The sequence below is a fragment of the Hibiscus syriacus genome, unplaced genomic scaffold, assembly GCF_006381635.1.
Source record: "Hibiscus syriacus cultivar Baekdansim isolate YM2019G1 unplaced genomic scaffold, ASM638163v2 tig00116965_pilon, whole genome shotgun sequence".
Taxonomy (NCBI): Eukaryota; Viridiplantae; Streptophyta; class Magnoliopsida; order Malvales; family Malvaceae; genus Hibiscus; species Hibiscus syriacus.
Window position 1 is genome coordinate 5,648,512 of NW_024063490.1, and position 23,880 is coordinate 5,672,391.

The window sequence follows — 23,880 nt, forward strand, 5'->3', positions numbered from 1 at the left end:
TATTGGTTTTGCTCAGGCTTAATGATATTTTGGCATTTGAACTTTTGAAAAATATTTTCGTCATCTACTTTATATATATATATATACATACATCTTTTGATATTTGGACTTTCATTTTTATTAAATTAAATTAATTGACTGAAAAATTAATATATTTATAACAATTATTTAATTTTTATTAATTTTTATAACTTTTACATTTTTAATTATATATATATATATATATATTATTTTTTTAATTTTTTGTTAAAAAAAGTAACTAGCACTATAATAAAATAGGCCCACAACGGTGTTTTTGGAGGAAACAATATTAATTTTAAACATATAGCGACCCTATTATACAAACGTCGAAATAGATCGATATACAGTGATGTTTTTGAAAAACGCTATTATAGACACATCCTTTAATATAAAATTTTGTGTAACAAAACATAAACACCACAATAGATTAATATAAAATGGTGTTTTTGGAAAAACGCCACTATGACACCTACTTTAGTGGCGTTGTGGGAGAACAAATAAGATTCTTCACTTCTTCAATCGTCTTTATCATCTTATTTTAATCTAATTAAATTATTTTATATTTTCTCTCTTATAAAGCTGCCTCTCCTCAGTCTCACTTCTCTCCGTCGTCTCCAACAATTAAACCCTAAAGCTCTCTAGAAATCTGCCCTCCCTCCCCATTTATTCCACGTCGTTTCCTCTATTTGCTTTGATGAACAAGAGTAAGGGCTTCTTGAGGCCATTGATAATGGAACCCGGGTTGAGTCTGGATTTGATGTGCCTGGACTTGCCCACACGACTTTGGTGAGTAATTTTGGAATCCCCTTTTGATTTTTCGCTTTTCTTTTCGTGCCAATGCAAATTGTTTCGAACTTGAGGTTTTGTTTCCCTCTTTAAGTTTGTTTTGTGTTGAATTGTTTTTCTTTCGTGCGAATTTCTCTTCATTTATGCTTTTTCCTTGGATACCCTTTTGTTTGTTTTGTTTGGGTTGTGACTGGGGGGTTAAGAATTTTATATTGCAATTTCGTGGCAACGTTTGATTTAGTTTCCATTTTATTGATGTTTGATTTACTGAGGTAACTGCAAACAAAAGAAATGAAGCTGCGAAATTCGCTCAGTTATAGAATGACGTGATTTGTAGCCTTCGTGAAGAGGACCTGATTAGTGACAGTGAGATGGACCTTTTACTCTTTCCTTATATGCCGGATCCCAGCCTGAAACTGATTCAGTGGCCTCCGTTTTTGCTGGTAAGCAAGGTCTATAAGCTCCCTCAGACTACCATTTGGTTTAGTTACCTCAGCTTTCTTTTGCTGACTCTATGTCTTGTTCTACAGATTCCCATTGCATTGGATATGGTTTTCTTGCTGCAGGATATGTTAGAAGTGGTTACAAGTGATATGAAGGTGAATGGGATACGGTTAGTGAACTCTGTTTTGCTATATATACAAGGAAATATTTATATCTGTTGGCCGTTTACCAACATAGCTATGTACAGTGAATGTTGGTTTTCATGTAATAGAAAAGGTGAAGTGTCTCGACCAATCGAATTTAATGTGGAAGAGCTTGGTTTGTAATTCCTATCTCCTTTTCAACTTGTTTTTAACTTGTTTTTTGTTTCGTTGATGTTGCAAAAGATATCTATCCTTCATGCATGCTTTGGTTTAAAGCTCGAGTTGTTGGTTTAAAGCTTGAGTTGCTGTTGGTTTATTAAATAAAGCTTTTATTCTACTGAGTTTTTCACTTAAATTTTCAGTTTTTTTTAATAATTATAGTTTGGACTAAGATGCAATATTATCTTATTATTTCTCATATTTTCTTTCGATATTGGTTTTGTTGTTTGTGTTGAATACTTTTGGATATGTACTGTGATCACTAATTTCATTATTGTGTCTCAGATACAAAGTTGGTTCGCATCTAGGCAGCAAGAAAGCACATGGTGGACAATCTTATTCTACAGTTGGCACGAAGCACTCGCATCTCAAATTATGGTGGAGTCATCATTTTGTCGTTTCATGGAAGCATCTTAAGTGATTTCTTAGGTTTATACTTTGTTTATTTTAGGGAATAATGTTGAACTACATTACATTTCAATTGGATGTTTGTAAACTTTGATTTATTCATATTTTACGTATTTTTACTTAATTTGAATCTTAGTTGCATTTCAAGGTTGTTATTGGATACTGTTATAGGTTAAAATTGGGCAATACAAAGGACCAAAAAAACATTTTTAAAATCAATTGTGATTAGTGGAGTTAGGATGGAAAATGCTACTAATAAGGTATATAATTAGCGGCGTTTATGAGTAAAAACGACACTATAAACATAATTATTAGCGGCATTTGTGAAGAAAACGACACTATAAACATAATTATTCACGATGTTGTATAAAAAATGCCGTTATTTAATCTGACTTTTTACGACACTTGTTAAAGTAAACTGCTGCTAACCGTTGTGGTGCTTGTATAGCCGACGTTTCTTGTGGCATTTTTTTATGCCACGAGTAATTTTAACTACGCTTTAAAACTTCGCTATATGAGAGAAAAAGGCCAATATAGACCTAATCTGATATAGTGTAGCCTCACACCACTGATAAAAGAATTGAGAATTATTGGCAAAAGTGTGCACAAATTCAACATGTATTTGGTGGTGGGATTGTACATGGCACATGATCAAACTAATCAAACTCTTATTATCCTTTTATCAAAGGTTGGCTCACAAGATTATTTCATTCAATTTCTTATGCTCAGCTTATGTATGATTTTATATGCAAAATTATATACCTACCAAAATGGGTGATGTTGAATCAAGATGACTTTGTTTTTGGAAGAAGTATTATTGATAACATTATTTTAGGACGCAAAATCATTTACTCGATGCAAAAAAAAAAAGAAAATAAAATTGGATGACGACTAAAATAAATCTCATTTTGAGTTATATGTAATTTTTTTCTTAATAGGATAATTAAAGATAGTATCGGTTTATCATTTTTTTAGTTATTGACAACGCATACACACCTATAGACGTAGTTGCTTGAATTCAAAGCTTAGAGAATAATACTTTATTTAACCTCTGAAATCATTTGATGAATTTATGTGAATTTTTTTCCTGTAGACGTGTGAAAATTAGATAAATAAAATACCTCATAATTTTAATTATATGTGTTTTTTCAGTATTATAAAAAATATTAATCTTATTTATTACGCATATTATTTATATCATATTCAAATCATTACACCTACTCTTACATTAAGTGGTAGTCTTAATTTGTAGCATTTTTAGTATGTTAAACTAATAAATAAAAGGGTAAAGTATACTAATGGTCATTGAACTTTTTTAAAGCTTTCATTTAGGTCCCCAACTTTTAAAACTTACAATACAGTCCCTCAACATTTAGTCCGTTTACAATATGGTCCCCGACGTAATCGACCGTTTGCAATATGGTCCCCGACATAATCGGCCGTTTAACATCGTTTTAACATCGTTACACTGCCGTTAGTACGTTTGCAATATGGTCACTGAACTTTTCAGGCGCTTGCATTTAGGTCCCCCAACTTTTAAACTTGCAACACAATCCTTAATTTCATTATAAACCCCAAATTCCTTTTCGATCTCGATTTTCCTTTTTTGGCTTTCCTCTTCTCATTTTCAACGTAACTTTTCAGTCGGGGATGCATGTGAAATTCCAATCTAACTTTGAATTATGTGGAGGTGTTGACTTGAATAAGGGTCCATTGAGAGAAAACCCGACCAATAGACTATCGGGACCATCAATGATTCAAGGTGTAATGTTAGATACAAGTCATCTCAGGTGAAGCATAGATGTTCGATAAAATGCTTGTGAGAAAAAAATGGGGTTAGAAATGGAGAGTTGATAAATACTACTAAGATGAACTAAGTATCATTGTTGAAAGTCACCAACAAAGCTGAAATTATTTTGTATAAATGACATATAATAATTTATTCGTTTAATCCTTGTGGTTAAAGATTTTCCAACAGATGATCAAATATAATGAAATCCCAAACAACGCATTCACCTCTCAGTCTCTTTCATAACTCAAAAGGCATCATGATAGGGTCAAGTAGTTACTCCAAATATACTACCCTGTCATGTTGCCTTTCAAGTTGCATGCATGCAGAATTGTCTTCTAAAGCTATAATTCAATACAATTTAACTATAAAATTTCCAAAACATGTAAAAAAATCCAATTCGTTCACGATATATCAGTCCCATAATCAACATGAACTTATTAAAAAGAATACGAGCTCACAGGACGCCGAAAACCACAGGTCGGATCAATACAATTCCTAGTAAACTAGTACCATCAGTCTCTCGGATTGAGCCTGACGATTTCACTATATCGATACTCACAACCAATTCCTTGATTTAAAGAAAAATCAAACAAGAAGATAAAAAATTTTAGCCTAGGACCCTATTTCACTTTTATTCTGATGGACTGAATATCTTTTATAAGGAGTACTAAAAGTTTTGATTAAGAAGAAAGAAAGAAAATTAGATGGTTTTGATTCAAAACTAACACTGAATATCTAGATCATTGACACGCAGTTCCAGAAACATAAAAATTTCAACAAAAAACACACACAATGCGAACTGAAAATAGGAAAGTGTGAAAGAGGAAAAGCTTATTTCCGGATAGCCCAAAAGAGAAAATAAATACCTTCTTGCAAGTGAGGGGAGAGGCTAAGAAATAAACGCAATCGATGTTGCGTTCCAACAATTCTTCCTCTATTTTTTCTTTGTAAATAAAAAGCTGAAAGACAGATCACTACTTGGGTTTACAATTTTACATGGCGGAAAGTTGAAGAACAAAAACCAAACGAGAGTGCATGTGAGCTAAAGAGACTGAGAGGTGAATGCGCTGTTTGAGATTTCATTATATTTGATCATCTGTTGGAAAATCTTTAACCACAAGGATTAAACGAATAAATTATTATATGTCATTTATACAAAATAATTTCAGCTTTGTTGGTGACTTTCAACAATGATACTTAGTTCATCTTAGTAGTATTTGTCAACTCTGCATTTCTAACCCCATTTTTTTCTCACAAACATTTCATCGAACATCTACGCTTCACCTGAGATGACTTGTATCTAACATTACACCTTGAATCGTTGATGGTCTCAAGAGTCCCTTGGTCGGGTCTTTTCTTAATGAACCCTTATTCAACACCTCCACATAATTCAAAGTTAGATTAGAATTTCCCATGCATCCCCGACTGAAAAGTTATGCTGGAAATGAGAAAATAGAAGCGAAAAAGGAAATTTGAGATCGAAAAGGAATTTGGGGTTTAGAATAAAATTGAGGACTGTATTGCAAGTTTTAAAAGTTGAGGGACCTAAATACAAGCGCCTTAAAAGTTTAGTGACCATATTGCAAACGTACTAATGGCAGTGTAACGGTGTCAAACAGCCGATTACGTCGGGGACCATATTGCAAATATACTAAATGTTGGGCGACTGTATTACAAACAGACTAAATGTTGGAGGACTGTATTGTAAATTTTAAAGTTGAGGAACCTAAATAAAAACTTTAAAAAAATTCAGTGACCATTACTATACTTTACCTTAAATAAAATTCTAACCTTTACACTTTCTACACCAAACCTTTATTAATATTCTAATCCACACCCCCAAACTATTTTCATGTCAACACATTTACCAAAAGAGATATATATAAATGAAAGGAAAAATTCTATGAGTAAATGACAACAATACCTATAAGGAACACACGTGTCAAATGGGTAAACAAAGAGTATCGTTGTCGAATCAAAAAGGTCAAAATTGATATTTTCAACTCATCTTTCTTCATTCCTTCCTTTTTTTCCTCCCTATCATTCTCTTATTTTCTCTCTCGTATTCCTTTCTCCCAAACAGGTTTATTAAAAAAAATCCATTATTTTATTAAAAATAAAAATATAAAAATGACTTTTTTTATCCCTTTCTTCAACGGCCCAGTTTCCATTCTCTATAACAAAATATGATGCTTTTCTTCACTTTTTCTGTTAAATTTTTTTTCTTCGTGGTTAATTATTTCAATGTATTATCCCTTTTTTAATTATTATTTTTCTACATGCATTAGTGTTTAGAATCTGAGATGGAGGGTTTTTGGATTATGTAGAGAAAAGGGATTCTAGGGTTTTCTCCGGGGTTCTTCTCAGAGAGAACTTTGGCAAGGTATGTTTTTATTTATTGATTTGTTTATTTATTTTATTAAGGTTTTATGGGAAACGGTGTGATTATAGGGAGCTAGGGATTCGTTGGCGGTGAATTTGAGGGTGCACAGTATTAGTGAAGTGGATAATTTGTTGCATTGTTGATAATTTGTTTGGAAACAACTGGGATGGGTTCGTTTGGGAAGATGACCTTGGTTATCGAACCTTTACTGGAAGTTTCCGCTGCGGAGCAACATTGCTGCTCTGAGTCGATGGAGAAACTTGTCTCTGAGCAGCGGGATTGTGTTGTGATTAATTCTAATGGGGATTGTTCCGCTCAACCGGGTGAAGATGAAAACACTGGTTGCAGAAGCTCCGGGGATATTGATTGCAGAGTTGGAATAAAGTGTGAGGTCCAATTGGTTGGTTCTGGTATGGAGAAATTGATGGGATGTAAATGTTGTGGAAACTCGGTCTGTTTGAAGAAAAATGGGGGTGAAAAAGCTGATGCCTCTTGTTCAAAAGAATTGATGAGTTATATGTGTAGTTATTGTTTGGTTTGTGTGGGAAATAATCATGGTGAGCTTATGGGTGATTCTGGTTTGAAGGAATTGATGGGCAATAGAAATGGTGATACCGTGGTTTATTTGGAAGATAAGGGTGAAAGCGTGAATGATTCTGATTACTCAATTGAAAATCAAGATGAGAAAGCCTATATTTCTTTTCCAAAGAAGTTGAGGGGTGATACATATGGTGATAATACAATTTGTTTTAATGGAAATCAGAGTGAGAATTTAGATGATGCTGGCTCAAAGGAATTGATTGGTGATAGTTGTGGTGATACTATGGTTTGTTTAAATGATAATCAAGGTAAAAATATAGATTGTTCTGGACCAGAGAAATTAACGGGTTATGTTGATAGTACGAGTTATTCAAATGAAATTCAGTGTGAAAATGTAGATTATGGTTCAAATGAACTGAAGGGTGATAGGATCGGTGATCATTGGGTTTGTTTGAATGAAAATCAGGGAAACAATGATGTTCATGATTCAAAAACTGATACGTGCTTGTCAAAGAGTGGATCTTTTGGAGTGGATGGTACAACTGCAATGGATGGTTCGTTAGGCTTGTCTCAAGACGAGAACACTACTTCTTTGAGCAGTGGCAATGATGAAAATATGGTTGGCTTTATGTTAGAAGAATGTACGGACAATAATCAAGGTGGGGTTTGTTTGACTGATAATCAGGGTGTAGTTGATTATCTTGACTCAGTAACTGATGTATCACGAGGTGGCAAAATGCCATCAGAACTGAACACTGTGTCGGCTTCACCTATAAATTCCATTAAACAGGATAATCAGAAGGATGATGAGAGGATTAATGGTTTCATTCTGCAGGAGTCTGTGGAATATAAGGAAGAGTAGTGTGAAGAGAAAAATGATGCGGTAAAGAGTCAAGTGACTGATGTTCTGAACCAAATATTTCCTTCACAGAAGTTTGAAGTGCCTTTTGACTTAATGGATGCAACTAGTGAGCATAGGAGTAACGATGATACAAGTACCAATTGTTCCTCTTTGGAAGTAGCCATGGAAGAAAAACGAGAGCTATTAACTGAGATTGGGACTAATATTTGCAACCAAATGCCATCTATTCAGGGTAGTAACTTGGTTCCATTATCAATAGCCACTAGTGGTTGCAGGAGTGATTGTCTCGAACAGCATGACCTGAAGGATAGTGACACTATCACTGGTCATTCTCTAAGTGGGGAAAGTGGTGTTTCACCCATTATAGAATATGGTTTGTGCAGCAAGATATCGACTTCATGTTGTGCTGAGACAATTTCCAACTTACAACGAACATGTGATTCATTGGGTAGTTATGACTGGCATAACCAGAAAGATCTGAGTAGCATTGATATCTCATTGGAAAGTTCTATCCAACCTATGGAAATTAGAAATAATGATGATTTATGCATTGAGTTGTTGGCTTCAAGCATATCATTAGACACACAGCAGAATGAACAAACTGATTGTAAGAATTTTAATAGTCCATCAGGAGATTGTGTTGCAGAGGTTTCTGATGGGACTGATGTCCTTGCAGGTACAAAGACTGAGACATCCAATGAAACAATAAATGCTAACGGAAAGGCCTGCAACTCGAACAGGAGTTCTTTTGAGCAAGGTGCAAACTGTCTTTTTGTCAAATCAATTTCTTTATCATGTCAACCCATTGAAGTTGGTGAAAATTGCTTAGCTGGGAAGTTAGATATACCAGATCTTTTGACAAAGGAGGCTTGTGATGCAATTAGTTCTAGCAGTTCAATTGACTGTTTTGGACAAAGAGAAAATGAAAGAAAGGATATTGTCAATGTTGATTGTGTTTCAGAAACTAAAAATTGTCCAAGTGCATCTTCCTCTTCTCGAAGGAGAAGACAGAAAAGTAAATCAAGCCGAAAGGCTCCTGCAAAAAGGGGTGCTAGGAACTGTAGTAGAAAAAACTGTAACTTGCACATGAAAGTATTGAATTCCATTTCAAAGGTTCAAGAAGGAAGAGAAGTTGTTCGTCAAAACCAGCCCGTTCTTCTATTTGGGGATTGTTCAATAATATTACAAAATTTCTTGAGCCATGTCTTGATCTTTTGTGTAATGGAAATTTGTGTAAGGAAAAAAAGCATACGCTAAAGGAAATTTGGGGTGCTTCATCAACCATAGTTGTGATCCCAATTGTTGTACCGAAAAGGTGAATGTTTCTATGACTTTTTTGTTATGATATTGGTTAATAAGAAAACATGATTTCTTTTCCAATAAAACTATATTAAGTAGGATTCTTATAATGTGTGTGCTACCGTAATTAGGATGAGAGCTAAATGATAGAATCTCTTGGTGGAATGTCTCATTTCCACCTCAATGTTGTCAAGGGCTAAAAGCGCTTATGCCCTTATATTGGATCGAGCGCAAGGTGCAAAAAAAAAGCCCTAGCCTAAGCGAAGTAAGCAGAATATGTATATGTGTGTTTTTGTGTGTATATATGTATAAAGCTTAAGATATATAATAAACTCTAAAGTGGAGTCTAGTTTTCCTACAAAGCATAATTTTTTATTAGTTAATATGCATAATTTTTGTCATCTCCTAGGAACTGGCCCTAAAGAAGGAGACCCTAGGTTTGAAGTTTGGGATGAGCAAGACTCGTTAGTTATGTCTTGACTGTAGAATTCAATGGTGTCTGAGATTGGTGACACCTGTATGTTTCTTAGGACAGCCAAGGAGGTACGGGAGGGTGTGAAATAAACTTATTCAAAGGTCTGAGATGCTGCCCAGATATATGAAATCAAGAGCAAGGTTTCATCTACTAAACTGGGAAGCAAGTCAATTACAGAATATTCTAACCTGCTGCAAAATCTTTGGCAGAAAACGATCATTATCAATGCATTCAAATGAAATGCAGTGAATATGCTGCAATCTTCATGTGGAGGGGTTTGGTGCCTCCTAGAGTGGAGATCTTCATGTGGCAAGTGGTGCATCAAAAATTGCCAGTAAAATTAGAATTACAAAGGAGAGGAGTTTCAACAATTGTTGATATTGCCTGTCCTTTATGTAATCGTGTGGATGAATCCTCATCTCATTTATTTTTTACTTGCTCGGTTGCGTGGTCCATTTGGAATAATTTTTTGAGATTTTGGGGAGTTTGTACAACTTTTCAAGATAAAGCTAAAAGTTTTCTGTTAGCTTGGGGTGATTTGGTGCCTAATTCTAAAATTTGGACCTTCATTCCTGGAGTGGTGTTTTGGACAATCTGGAAATGTAGGAATGCCATTGTGTTTGATGGGGGGAGGTTAGATCAGATAGATCTTTTTTTATGGCAAGATATAGGTTGGCTGCTTGGTTCTTAGCTTTCTATAAGGATGCGACTATTCTAAAGGACTCTCTCATTTGCGATCCATCACTTAGTGATTGTTGCTCTAACTCAAGGTCTTCAATCTTAAACATTGTGGCTTGGACTCGCCCTCCTAAGGGCTTTTTAAAACTGAATGTGGGTGAAACTGTTACTGCAGGTTGGAGGAAAAATGGTGTTGGAGGCATTCTAAGAGTTGGGGATGGCTCGGTGGTGGGTTCATTCAAAGAGGCTGTTGGTTCAGGTCCTCCTATTTTGATAGAAATTATGGCATTAAGAAAGGCTTAACTTTCTTTGCTTCATTCCAGCAACGGATTAAGGATCGTTTATTGTTGAATCCGACAGTAAACTTGTTGTGGACTGTGTTAAGAACTATGATCGATGTCCCCATGTATACATAGACCTTGTGAAGGAAATTGTTAGTAAGTTAAGAGGTTTGGAGGGTATTATTAGATGGGTTGCTAGGCCAGCTAATGTTGAGGCTGACGCCTTAGCAAAGGCTGGTATTGGCTAGCTTCATTGTTTTATTTCTGTTATATTTTAGGTTTTTTATCGGTTTGTATAGGGAGCTTATATTCTTTGTTTCCTAAGTTTTATGTAATTTCTGGGTTTTAATGAATTATAGGACACTCTTTTCCTCCTTGCGCTGATTATAGAGCACTTTGTGATCCATTAATCATGAAGGGGGTTTTTATCGAGGCCTGTCATTCCTATAAAAAACATGCTGCAATCTTAAAAAATTGTTGAAAAAGAAAGGATTTAAGATTTTCTTGCTGGACTGAACATTGAGTTTGATGCAGTAAGAGTCCATATCCTAGGAAAAGAAGATTTGCCTTCACTAAACGAGACAATTTCTATCATTCGGGTTGAAGAAAGAAGAAGGGGATGATGTAGTTGAAAATAGCCAAATAGAGAGTTCAGCCTTGGTCACTAGGGCTGTAAATGAGGAACCAACACGCCTGGAACAACAGACTTTTAAAGGTAGACCAGAAGAAACAATAATAGTTAACAAAGACTCCTTATGGTGTACTTATTGCAAGAAGCCACACCACACTAAAGATAAAAATTGGAGGTTACATGGAAAGCCTCAACCAAGAAGAATTTTACTGAGAGAGGGGGTTCATCAAGAGGACAGAGCAGAGCATATACAACTAAACAAGTTGTTAAGGAGATTGAAGAACAATTTGCTGAGTTCAACAGAGAAGAAGTTGAAAAATTAAAGTCTACTGGAATCATTAGAGAAACCTTCCTCTACAGGTACATGCAACATGCAATTTGGTCTTCTTAGTTATATCCTCCTCCTTTTCTTAGGATTCTAATGTCTTAAAACTGTCCACCTACATATCTGCCCAAAATTCCTGGATAATTGACTAAGGAGTCAAAGATCATATGACTAATTCCTCACACAAATTCCTTACCTACACACCTGCCCTAGTAGTAAGAAAATCACTGTTGCATATGGCACTATCATAACAGTTGTTGGTCAAGGAGATATTGTCATGAGTCAAACCCTTATTCTTAAAAACGTCCTACATGTACCAATACTGTTTACCAGTCTCATTCTTTCCAGAAACTTATCAAAGATACTAACTGCAATGTTTTGTTTTATCCTACACAATGTATTTTTCAGGAGCAAAAAACGAAGAGGATGATTGGGCGTGATAGGGAAGTAAATGGTCTATACAACCTTGAAGAACCCAATGGACCAGTTAGAGTCTTGGGTACCCAACCTCTGTCACTCTTATCAGAATCTGCAACCAATAAAGACCAAATCTAGCTAAACCATTTTCGCCTTGGTTATCCACCTTTTAAAGTTTTAAAGACTATGTTTCCTTCTTTGTTTAATTCCTTAAGTACTGAAGAATTTCATTGTGAAGTGTGTGAACTTGCAAAACATAAACGTGCCTCTTTTCCAGCAAGCAATAAAAAGACTACCAACCCATTTACTCTTATTCATAGTGATATTTAGGGCATTCCACTATTCCTAACATAACTGGGGCTAAATGGTTTGTGTAATTCATAGATGATTGTACTCGAGTTACTTGGATCTTTCTCTTAAAATAAAAGTCAGATGTTACCCTTACTTTTAAAACCTTCTACACCATGATTAAAACCTAATTTGAGACCGGAATAAAAAGATTCAGATCAGACAACACTAAAGACTACTTTAACCAAGTCCTATCTACTTACTTTTTAGAGAAAGGTATCATCCATGAATCATCTTGTGTTAATACTCCACAACAGAATGGTGTAGCTGAAAGGAAGAATGGCCACATCCTTGCCACTACAAGAGTTCTTCTATTTCAAAATGAAGTCCCTAAACATTACTGGGGAAAGTCTATGTTAACTGCCATCTACATGATAAATAGACTACCCACTAAAGTCCTTGAATCCCAGAGTCATCTTCAAGTCCTCACAAAATTCTATCTAATTTTTGGTTCATCCCTGAACCTAAAACCTAGAATATTTGGGTGGTGTTGCTTTTGTTCATATACATTCTCAGGGAAGGGGAAAGCTTGATCCAAGGGCACTAAAATGAATATTTATTGGCTACTCCTCCACTAAAAAAGGCTACAAATACTATCACCCACCTACAAGAAAATACTAAACCTCGCCTCTGCTGATGTTACCTTTGTTGAAAAAGAAAATTATTTTATTGTTCCTTATCTTCAGGGGGAGATACCATTTAAGGAAGATAAGGATGTTGACTGTTTCTACTTCAACCCCTTATTGATTTCCCTACCACCTATACAATCAGACTAAATACAACAAACACAGTCTGCTCAACCTACTACTGCTACAACTTATCCACAACTAGAATCCAATGCACCATAGACAACCATCCAGGACACTACTCTTCCTCTACTAGTACATTCAAGAAAGAAGACACTTATGCATATTCAATCATCCCCTTCTCATGCTCCTGTACAATCTGAGGTACTCTTTGTAACTCTTCTTGATCAAACTACTGAAAATGCTATGTCTAATTCTGATTTTGAATTTCCCATTGCTATTAGAAAAGGAAAAAGAACATGTACCACTAAACATCCTTCCTACTTGTTCACGACTTACGAAAACCTATCCTTTAGTCACAAAACTTTCCTTACCAGCCTAAACACCATTACCATTCCTAAGAATGTTTTCGAGGCATTAAAGAACTAGAAAAAGGCTATGAAAGTTAAAATGGAAGCATTGGAAAAGAATAAAATCTAGGACTTAGTGAAATTGCCAGAAGGGAAGAAAACAGTGGGATGCATATGGGTGTTTACAGTTAAGTATAAATCAGATGGCTCCTTAGAAAGGTACAAAGCAAGATTGGTGGCAAAGGGATATTCTCAAACCTATGGAATAGATTACCTTGAAACTTTTGCCCCTGTTGAAAAGATGAATATAGTAAGAGTTCTACTGTCATTAGTAGCTAATCAAGGATGGAATTTGCAGCAATTTGACATTAAGAATACCTTCTTACATGGAGATCTTGAAGAGGAAGTGTACATGAATATACCACCTGGATTTGGACCAAGTACTGGACAGGCAGTTTGCAAGTTGAAAAAGGCTCTATATGGACTAAAGCGGTCTCCTAGAGCTTGGTTTGGAAGGTTTGCTAAAGTGATGCTGAGACAAGGATTTAAACAGAGCCAAGGTGACCATACTTTATTTGGGAAACACTATTCTTCGGGGGGAGTTACTGCAATCTTGGTGTATGTAGATGACATAATTGTCACAGGAAATGATCTTGAAGGAATTGGTAGTTTGAAGAAGTGTCTGATAAAAGAGTTTGAAGTTAAAGAACTTGGAAGATTAAAATATTTCCTTAGAATTGAAGTGACACATTCACAGCAGGGGATTTTTATATCTCAACAAAAGTATACTATGAATTTGTTGAAGGAGACTGGAAAACTAGGGTGTAAGCCAGCAGAAACACCAATAGAGGTCAATTATAAGCTTGGAGATTAAAAAAATGATGATGCAACAGTTGATAGAAGTTCATTTCGGAGACTTGTGGAAGACTTATTTATCTATCACACATTAGATTAAACATAGCATGTGTTGTTGGAGTTGTGAGCCAATTCATGCACAATCCTAAGGAATCACATCTAAGGGTTGTGACTCAATTTTTTAGTACTTAAAAAGGACGCCAGACAAAGAAATTCTGTTTAGAAGAAAGGGAAATTTGATTCTAGAAGCATACATTGATGCAGACTATGTTGGATCCATAGTTGATAGAAGATCAACCTCTGGGTATTGTACTTTCTTTGGAGGAGATTTAGTTACTTGGAGGAGCAAAAAGCAAAATGTTGTAGCTAGATCAAGTTCCAAAGCTGAGTTTTGAGCTATGGCTTTGGGAATTTGTGAGTTACTATGGTTGAAGATCATTTTTGAAGATTTGAAGGTCAAATGGGACGGACAAATGAAGTTATATTGTGATAACAAGTCAACATTAATATTACTCCAAATTCAATTCAACATGACAGAACAAAACATGTTGAAGTGGACAAACACTTCATAAAAGAGAAACGTGATAGTGGCCTGATCTGTACTCCTTATGTGACCACTGGAGATTAAGTTACAGATATACTTACCAAGGGTCTACCTGGTAAGTATTTTAAGAAGTTGATCGACAAATTGATGATGGAAAATATCCATGCCCCAGCTTGAGGCAAAGTGTCAGAGGTTAGCTTTCTAAATTAGGAAGATTATGTAGGATCTTTGTAAATATATTTTACTAGTTAGGATCCCTAACTTTAAGGGATTCAAATTACTACTAAAATCAATTACTTACCTAGCTTAGCAGTTTCCTAAGATAAGGCAATAGTGTGTATATATTTTTTTGATAAGAAGATGAGGCCTCGTTAAAAACCCTCTTCATGATTAATGGAATATCTAATGGAATTCCTTAATCAGCAGAAGGAGGAAAAGAGTGCCTCAAATTTTATTAATAAAAATTAATACATAGAGTAGAATACATCCAAGATTATCTCCCTTACAACTGAAACCCCGAAAATCAAAAAGATAAACAACCCAAACAGAAGCTCCCTAACTTAGCCAATACCAGACTTAGCTAAACTGTCAGCCTCAGTATTTGCTGTCCTAGCTACCCAGTGAATTAGACCCTCCAGAACTCTTAACCTATCAATAATATCCTTAACAATAGTAACAAACACATAAGGACATTTATCCATATTCTTTACCCACTCCACTGAGAACTTGCTATCACTTTCAATAAATAATCGTTTCTTGAAGCACCATCGAAAGGAATCAAAGAAAATTAAACCCTGCTTATTCGCCTTAAGCTCCATTAAGGTAGGTGGACCCTGACCAGCAACTTCTTGGAAAGAACCTAGCACCAAACCAACTTCATCTCTTAAAATCCCGCCTAGTCCACTTGACTTCCAATCACCACTGATGGTTGCATCCACATTCAACTTTAGAAAGCCCTTGGCAAGAGGGGACCAAGGAACCTGTTTAGCTATCAGACTTTTGGAAGTTGAACAAAAATCCCCTAGAGATGGATCACTAATGATAAAGTCTTTAAAAATGGAAGCATCATTAAAATTTGCTAAGTACCAAGAAGCAAGCCTAAACCTTGCAGTGAAAAATAATTCATTTTGATCTAACATCCCCCATAAAAAACAATAGCATTTCTATATTTCCAAATTGTCCAAAGAACAACACTCGGAATGAAGGACCAAATAGTTGAAAGAGACACCAAATCTTTCCAAGCTAAAATAAATCTTTGTGCATTTTTGTGAAAAACCGAAGTGATTTTCCACAAATTCAGGAACTGATTCCATAGATTCCACGTAATTGAGTAGGTAAAGAATAGGTGTGAGGAAGATTCCAACTCCTACTTACATAATGGGCATAACACATCCACTATTCTCTGAACCCTCTCTTAATTAATTCTGTCTTTACAGCCAATTTCTGATGAATAACCTGCCACAAAAAGGTCTCCAACCTAGGAGGCACCAACCCCCTCCAAAGGAGGCTCTTCCAAAAGGGATCGGCATCCGAACCATAGGAGCACAACTTCACACAAGAGCTGACAGTGTAAATACCCTCCCCATTTCCTCTCCAAATCAAACCATCCCTCGAAACTTCCGAAAGACTAGTGTGTATATTTAAATAGTGTATTCTTCTATATAAAGAATTATTATCGAAGGATAGATAAACCAGTTTTGATAGTATCAGTTTGTTAACTATTAATGTTAGACTACCTGCTTGGTTTTTCGTTCACCCCTATTGACCTATGTACCTTTCTGTCTGATACGGCCTACCTTGGGGTTTGCCTGCATATGTAATATGGTCAATCATAGTTTGATGTTTTTCATGTTTATGTTTCCTGAGTATAAATATGGCTAACCTTGTTTCCATTTTTTTTGTCTTTCTCATGAGCAGTGGATGGTGAATGGTGAAATTTGTATTTGACTATTTGCATTGAGAGATATAAAGAAGGTGAGTTTGTAGAGTAGGACGTTGATGCCAATCATACATGTTATATGGGGTTCTTGCAATTACTCTTCTTTTTTCTGATTTGGTTCTTACATACAACTCGAATATCATTTAACTGATCTGCTCATTTCTTTTAAGTTGAGATAGTTGAGACTTTAAGCTCTCCTAGTCCAAGTTGCTTTCTTGAGTCTTAAAATGTTGGAACTTTTTTATTTTGCCAGACATAAACCCCAAAAAATGTAGTTTTTTCAGCCTGCTTCCTGAGGCCTCTGCAAACCTTGTTTATAGATTTATGCCATATATTAGCTGGTCATTCTTTTTTTTAGATTTATGATTAGTTCATGCTACATTATTGGGTGGAGGGCAGAATACAAATATTAATGCTAAAATGCCTATTCTAGAGGCAAATACTCATAACTAGACAGATAATAAGTTGATTGGTATACGTCAGAGTAGCCATGCATTTAGGTTGGTTTAAAGCTAATGTGGATGGAGCAGTGGGCTGTGATTGGAGGTGCAGTGGTATCGGTGGGTTGCTGAGGGGTTCAGAAGGCAAGAAGCTGGAGTTTTTCTCGGTTGCATCAGGATATGGTCCACCGGTTCTGGCAGAACTAAAATCTATTCAAGCAGGGTTGCAATTGTTTTTAGCCTCGAAGTGGAATGTTAAGGGGCGTCTTATTTTGGAGTCTGATTCTATGGTTGCTGTGAATTGGATTAAATTCCCAGAGTTATGCCCTACTGTGTTTAGCAATCTGGTTAAAGAATTAGCAAAGTGTGTGCTGGATTCAAATGTGTTGCTAAGGTTTGTGAAGCGAAACAGTAATTAGGAAGCTGATGCTTTAGCTAAGAAGGGAATTGGTTGAAGGTTGTTGTGGGTGTATTCTGTTTGTAGAAGTTTGATTAGAGTATTTGTTTTCTTTCCTACTTTAGGTGTAGGTTTCTATGAAAGGTTGTAATATAGGGGATGCTCTTAGGTTGTACTCTATGTTTATATTAAAAACAATTTGGGCACTCTTTTCCACCTTCCTATGCCCGTTAAGATACCTTGTAGCTTAAAGGTTATGAAGGGGGTTTTTAACGAGGCCTCTTCTTATCAAAAAAAAAAAAATAGCCATGCATCATTTCTTGAACCCACACAAATGTCGTATAATTTATTGCATTTACAGCATCCTTTCTGTTGGATATTTAGATAAACCAAAAACAGAGGGTAAAACCTCAAGAGTCAAGAAAGTAGTCTTAAGGATAAAGTGGAGCAAGCTGAATCTGATGTCCAGGCAGAAAATTTTTGGAGGGTATAGGGCACATGGACTGACCTTGAAGAAATTGTTTTTATGCAATCTCAGACATGCATATACACATGCATATATATGAATTTATGTATGGATCTCTCTCTCTCTCTGTGCCTTCTTTCTGTTGCATGCATGAGAAATCTTATTATAATTTATCTATCAAGCTTGGTATATTTATTAGGGTGAGGAGGTTACATTTGACTACAAATATGCGAGGGTTTTTGGAGCTGCTGCAAAAAAATGTCATTGTGGTTCACCTCATTGTCGGGGTTACATAGGTGGTGATTCACTTAGTGCTGAAGTCATTGTTCATGATGATTCAGAAGTAGAATCTCCTGAACCTATGATGCTTGAAGATGGTGAAACCTGGACTCTTTCTAAAGATGTTATGTCTAGATCGAGTTCCTTAGATGGTGCCGCAATGAAATCTGTGGAGAGTGTAATAACTGATGGTGCAGTAAAGTTCGGAAATATGCAAGACGCTGAGGACTCTATGAACCATTTTGCTTCTGCCACATCTCAATTGAACAGTTCAGTTGAAACTGAAGATCTGAAGGGGAAATTCCAATTAGCCATTCAGCCAGAAGAAGTTTTGCCTGTGACAGTTTCCATTGAAGCTGTTCAGCCAGATGGTACTGAGGAGCAGAAGGCTATCAACAAAATCTCATGTTCCATTCAGAAATTAGATGGTTCTCTGAATATGTCAGATAACAAATTATCTTCTGATATTATTGATGCTAATAAGAAGTCTAAGTCTGATACAGCAGAAAACAAAAAGGTTCCTGCAAAATCACGCACTCTGATGAAGACTTCTCAGTCATCCAGCTCTATTAAGAAGGGGAAAACTAGTAGTAATTCTCTGAATGGAAATAAGGTTCAGATAACATCGAACAAATCTCAAGTGCCGACTATCAAGCCCAGAAAATTCAAGTACTGGTCGTTTTGAAGCAGGTTAAGGAATCTCTTGTTTTGAAATGAGGCTGTTTTGTAGTTTTCTATTGTTACTGATGCGTGCAACTGGATGCTTGCAGTGGAGGAGAAACTTAATGAGTTGCTGGATTCTGAGGGGGGAATAACAAAGAAAAGGTTAGTGATTCAATGTCTTGCACACGCTATGTTTTTAGATTAGAAAATTGTTCTTTTTTTCATCATTTTTAACTAGCTTTTTGTGTGCTTTGGCATTGTGTTCAAGTCTGGCTAAGATGACACTCATTTTGATGAGTATGTGGATTTTTGTGTGTTGCATCATACTTCTTTATTTCTGATATTTATACGTAATCATGTTCATTGAACATTTTGATTTGTGACAGGATGCTTCTAAAGGCTACTTGAAGCTTCTACTTCTCACAGCTACTTCTGCTGATGGTGGCAGTGGTGAAGCAATTCCAAGGTTAACTTAGTTTCTCTTGATATATATGCCTTGTAACAATATATTTTGTGCTCGTGATATATAAGTTTCCAATCTTTGATTCTAGCTTTATTATTGTGCAGCAATCGAGAGCTTTCAATGATTCTTGATGCACTTTTGAAAACAAAATCAGGACATGTGCTGACCGATATAATTAACAAGAACGGTAATCTTCTGATCTTTTTCTGCACATCCAATGATGAATACTTTGTTGTAATTGCATCTCTGTTGGCTTTCAAATAAACAATTGTTGATTTCGTTCAGGTTTGCAGATGCTACACATCATATTGAAGAAATATAGAAGGGACTTCAAAAAGATTCCAATTTTTCGGAAGCTTCTAAAGGTGACGTGTGGAAACTGTGTTGTTGCATTGTTATTTTCTGGATATATTTGTGAATGTGCGTGTCATATCTAGTATCAATTCTTGGAATATCAGGTGCATCATACTATGAATGGTAGTAGAAAAGATATGCTTCCTTTTTTAATATTTTCAGGAAAAAAAATTAAATATCGAGGAAAACATTGATTATCATGGACTAAGTGCTTTTTTCAATAGTTATATTCAACAATAGTATTTGAATTAACTGCATTTTACTGCTTTATGAAATGGTATGCTTAGGTTTGTTTTGAAGGAAAATGGGAAAATAGTTTTGGCAGTAGACAGTTCACCTATAATTCTAAATTGTATGATTAAAATCTGCTGCTGCCTGGTTAAGTCAGTGACAGTGCAGTTAGATCGTCTTTTTAGTGTACCTCTTTAGGTATTATTGTCTTTTGTGGATATTACTTAAGCTGCTCTTTCAGGATGGTAAATGGTGATCCCCAAGGGCCAAGGTTCTTTATGTAGGAGGAAAATTGAAACAGGGGGCAACAATATGCATGCCTTTTGTGTAGTCTGCCACTGCATTTCATGGCTGAAGCGTCGTATAGGATTCATCAAATATATATTTACATTTGTGTATCTCTGTGTGTATGTGTAATCATGATTATCTGGTTATCTAATTTTTTTTAGCACAATACAAAAATGTTGCATTTAGGTCCAACACAGAGTTGTCTTTCTTAAAATGGTATATGGAACTTTTAAGTTATGTTAAGACTATAGCTTGCAACTTACTTCCTCTGCAGGTTTTGGAGTACTTGGCAGGACGGGGAATACTTACTCAGGAGCATATTAATGGAGGCCCTTACCGTGCTGGAAGGGAGAGGTTAGAGGATACGACCGAGTTTTGTTTAATTGAACACACTTTTCTTCTTTTCTATATCTTTACATGGAAACTATGCTTTCTCTCATGCAGCTTTAGGGAGTCGATACTGTCATTCACAGAACATGATGACAAACAGGTATCGACTGACATTTCATTTAACGTTCCCTCTTGTTAATTACTTAATAGTATAACTTATTTATCTTGTTATTTTTCTTGGATGATTGTGTATCTAATTGGTCAAACCTTACAGGTCCATCAAATAGCTCGAAATTTTCGTGATAAATGGATCCGGAAACCTGTCAGAAAGCATGGCTACAGGGACAAGGATGAGGGCTGGATGGAGTTTCACTGGGTTTCAGCATCTAACAATCATTGGCTCGGCCAGGCCATACGAGCTATTGAAGCAATTAATAGCGGCACACAATCTGTGGCTGGAACATCAATGGAAACTTCCACCAAGGAGGGTGGCTCTTCACCATCAGCTGGTGTTTCCCAAACCAGTAGTACCAGAATTCGCAAGCGGAAAAGCCGTTGGGATCAGCCAGCAGATCCAGAGAAAATTGATTCACGGTCAACATAGAAATTTGAATGTAGCACATTATCCACTTTAGGTCAAGTAACATTAGATCATACAGAGGAGATGAACAGTGGGGATAACAAAAGCTATGAAATTTTTGCAAAGGTGAAACTAATAATATTGACAATGGGAACCAAAGTTTTCAGCAGGATGGTCCACCAGGGTTCTCATCTCCTCTCAATACATCTTTGGTTGCACCTGCTGCTCCATCAACTGCTACAGGTTTCCCTCAACCAAAAGTTTGTCCGTCGAAGTTTCCTGATGCTGTTGTTGCTCATCCACAGAAGAGATTCATTTCTCGTTTATTGGTTTCATTTGGAATTCCAGTTCCCATTTTGCAGCAGTGTGGATCACCACAAGGTGAAAGTCTAGTAATTTGGAGGATAGCCCCTGGCATGCCTTTCCACCCATTTCCGCCTTTACCTCCATGCCTCCCCGATAACAAAGACTCTAAACAACCTGCTACTGCTGCGAGCTCCATTGGAATTAGTGCTGACGTAAAAGAAGGGCAACAGGACAGCCATCAACCTGCCTCTAGTTGTCCCGATGAAAGGACTCCAAGTACGGCTGGTGTAAACCACTCAGAGTTCAACGTTTTAGGTGCGAGCATCCAACAGACATTGAAAATAATGAGAGAATCCTCGTATGATTTGGGTAAGTACTTCAGACAACAGAAACGGAAAGGGCCACCGTGGGATTATCAACACACCTTTTCGTCCTACTAGGATTCAAACTTCTAAAAATATGATAAAATTTTGCTAGGATTCAAACTCCTAAAAATAGGATAGAATTTTACTATTATTTAAACTCCTAAAGATAGGATTTACAAGCATTATAAATAGTCATTGTAACTCACTATTGTGACACATTCAGAAGAGGATATACGAAATACCAAGCAAAAAATTACAAGCAACTCGTAATTATTTTTCGAAGCATTTATATTTTGAAAGGTAAAGTTCATACATTCGCATGTTATTTTTCCTTACCCTTGCTGTGTTTTGATTCAAAAGAAAACTGAGAGAAATGTTTTTTGGCCGATGAACAGGGGCGTTTTCGAGATCTATTTTTGTAGATCTAGTCCCCGAAGTTTGTGTTTTTTAAAAACTATTCGGATTTTTATAAAAGGGCCGTGTGAATCCGCGTGGTTTGTCGTTTTTTTCTTCGATTGGCTTTTAATTTTGACCCCAAATTCATTTTTTATTTTAATTTAATCCTTATTATTTATATGTATATATATATATATATAATTATATTTTATTTATTTATTTATTATAATTTTTTTTTTCATTTTTCTTTGCGTTGTATTATATTATTATTTTTTATCTATGTTTACTTATTTACTATGTTTTTTACTATATTTTCCTAACGTTATATATATATATATTCTTACTTCATTTTATTTTATATTTCTATAATTACTATTTTTTTAGTTAATATTATATGTATATTTATTTTTCATTTATTTATTATTATTGTTACTATTTAGTATTTTATTATATTATACATACATTTTTATATTTTTATATATTTTTATATATTTTTATTTTATTTATACTATTTATTTATTTTTCATTATGTTTTTTAGTTTCTTTGCTCTTATTATTATTTTTCCTTTTTAAAAAAATACTTTACCTTTTTTATTCTTTTTTGTATATATATTTTTTCTTCATTTATTTTATTTTATTCAATTTCATTTTTTATATATTTGTTTCATCCAATTATTTTATGTTTATTATTATTGGTTTCATTTATTTCATTGGTTTACTCTTTAGTTTTGTTACTTTCTTTTATTATTATTATTTTCTTTTAACATCTTATTTTAATTTTTTAAGGGTATTTCCGTAAACTCATTAAGGGTAAGTAATTCAGATCAAATTTTACCTTTTAATTTAACTTGCAATTTTCTTAATCAAAGACAACTGGAAATTACGTAGTACCGAAAAGGCGGTTCAAGGGTGCTAATCTTTCCTTGACCGTAACCGACTTCCGAACCCGACACATCTTTGGAAAGACGCAGATCATGTAAGAAATAGGGTATCCGATCAACCCATTTGTTTTAAATAAATGATCGGTGGCGACTCCCAATCCACATTTTTCAAGTCGAAACCCAATTCTGGGGCCCAACCGAAAGACAATTACGACAGCTTGGCGACTCCACTGGGGACACAGGTAAGTGAGTCAGGCTAAGGTAATTTCCAGTTGTCTTTTTAATGAAAATGGTAAGTTTAAATTTTAAGGTAACATTTCGATCCTTATTACTTACTTTTGATTATATTTTCGAGTAAATAGTTATACTGACCGTTTTTAATGATTTCAGCCCTTAAAGATTTTTCATCCAAAGGCTTTATACCTGAGCTCTGAACCCGTTTTAAGTGGGGGTGAAAGCGACGTCTTCGTGTGAATTTATTCATCGTATGGGCCTAGCAAGTAACCTTCGGGATTCATATACCTTATGCCTTTGTGTGAATTTATTATCCGTATGGGCATAAGAGAATGTTTCCTCTTGAGTTTAACTTAGTCCACACAAGCATGTGATGGGTTTAGGACTAAGGGTCTGGTAAGCCCAAGGGGGCACCGGCAAGGAGAACTCGAGTACCTTTTTTAGAACCTAAACCCAGAGACTACAAGGAGTTAGGGCCCACCCCAAAATCTCATTTTAAACCCTAGGATGCCAAAATTATTTTCTGCTTTACTTTCTGTTCAAAACATGTGAACTAGAAATTTATGCGGTTAGGACTTGTTCAAAATCAACTTGCGGGATAGAGATCATGTCCGGGTAGGAATAATAAGCATGTGTGGTAGATATAATGTGGGGTAGGATTTTTATTTTCATGATTGCTTTGATTATTATCTTTACCTTACTAACTCTTTTCATTTTTTTT

The 23,880-nt window shown here is 35.4% G+C and overlaps 1 pseudogene; it reads left to right on the plus strand.

The window, feature by feature from the left end:
* The first annotated feature begins 7,691 nt into the window (after positions 1-7,691).
* On the plus strand, positions 7,692-21,053 carry LOC120191141 (annotated as a pseudogene).
* The last annotated feature ends 2,827 nt before the right edge of the window (positions 21,054-23,880 follow it).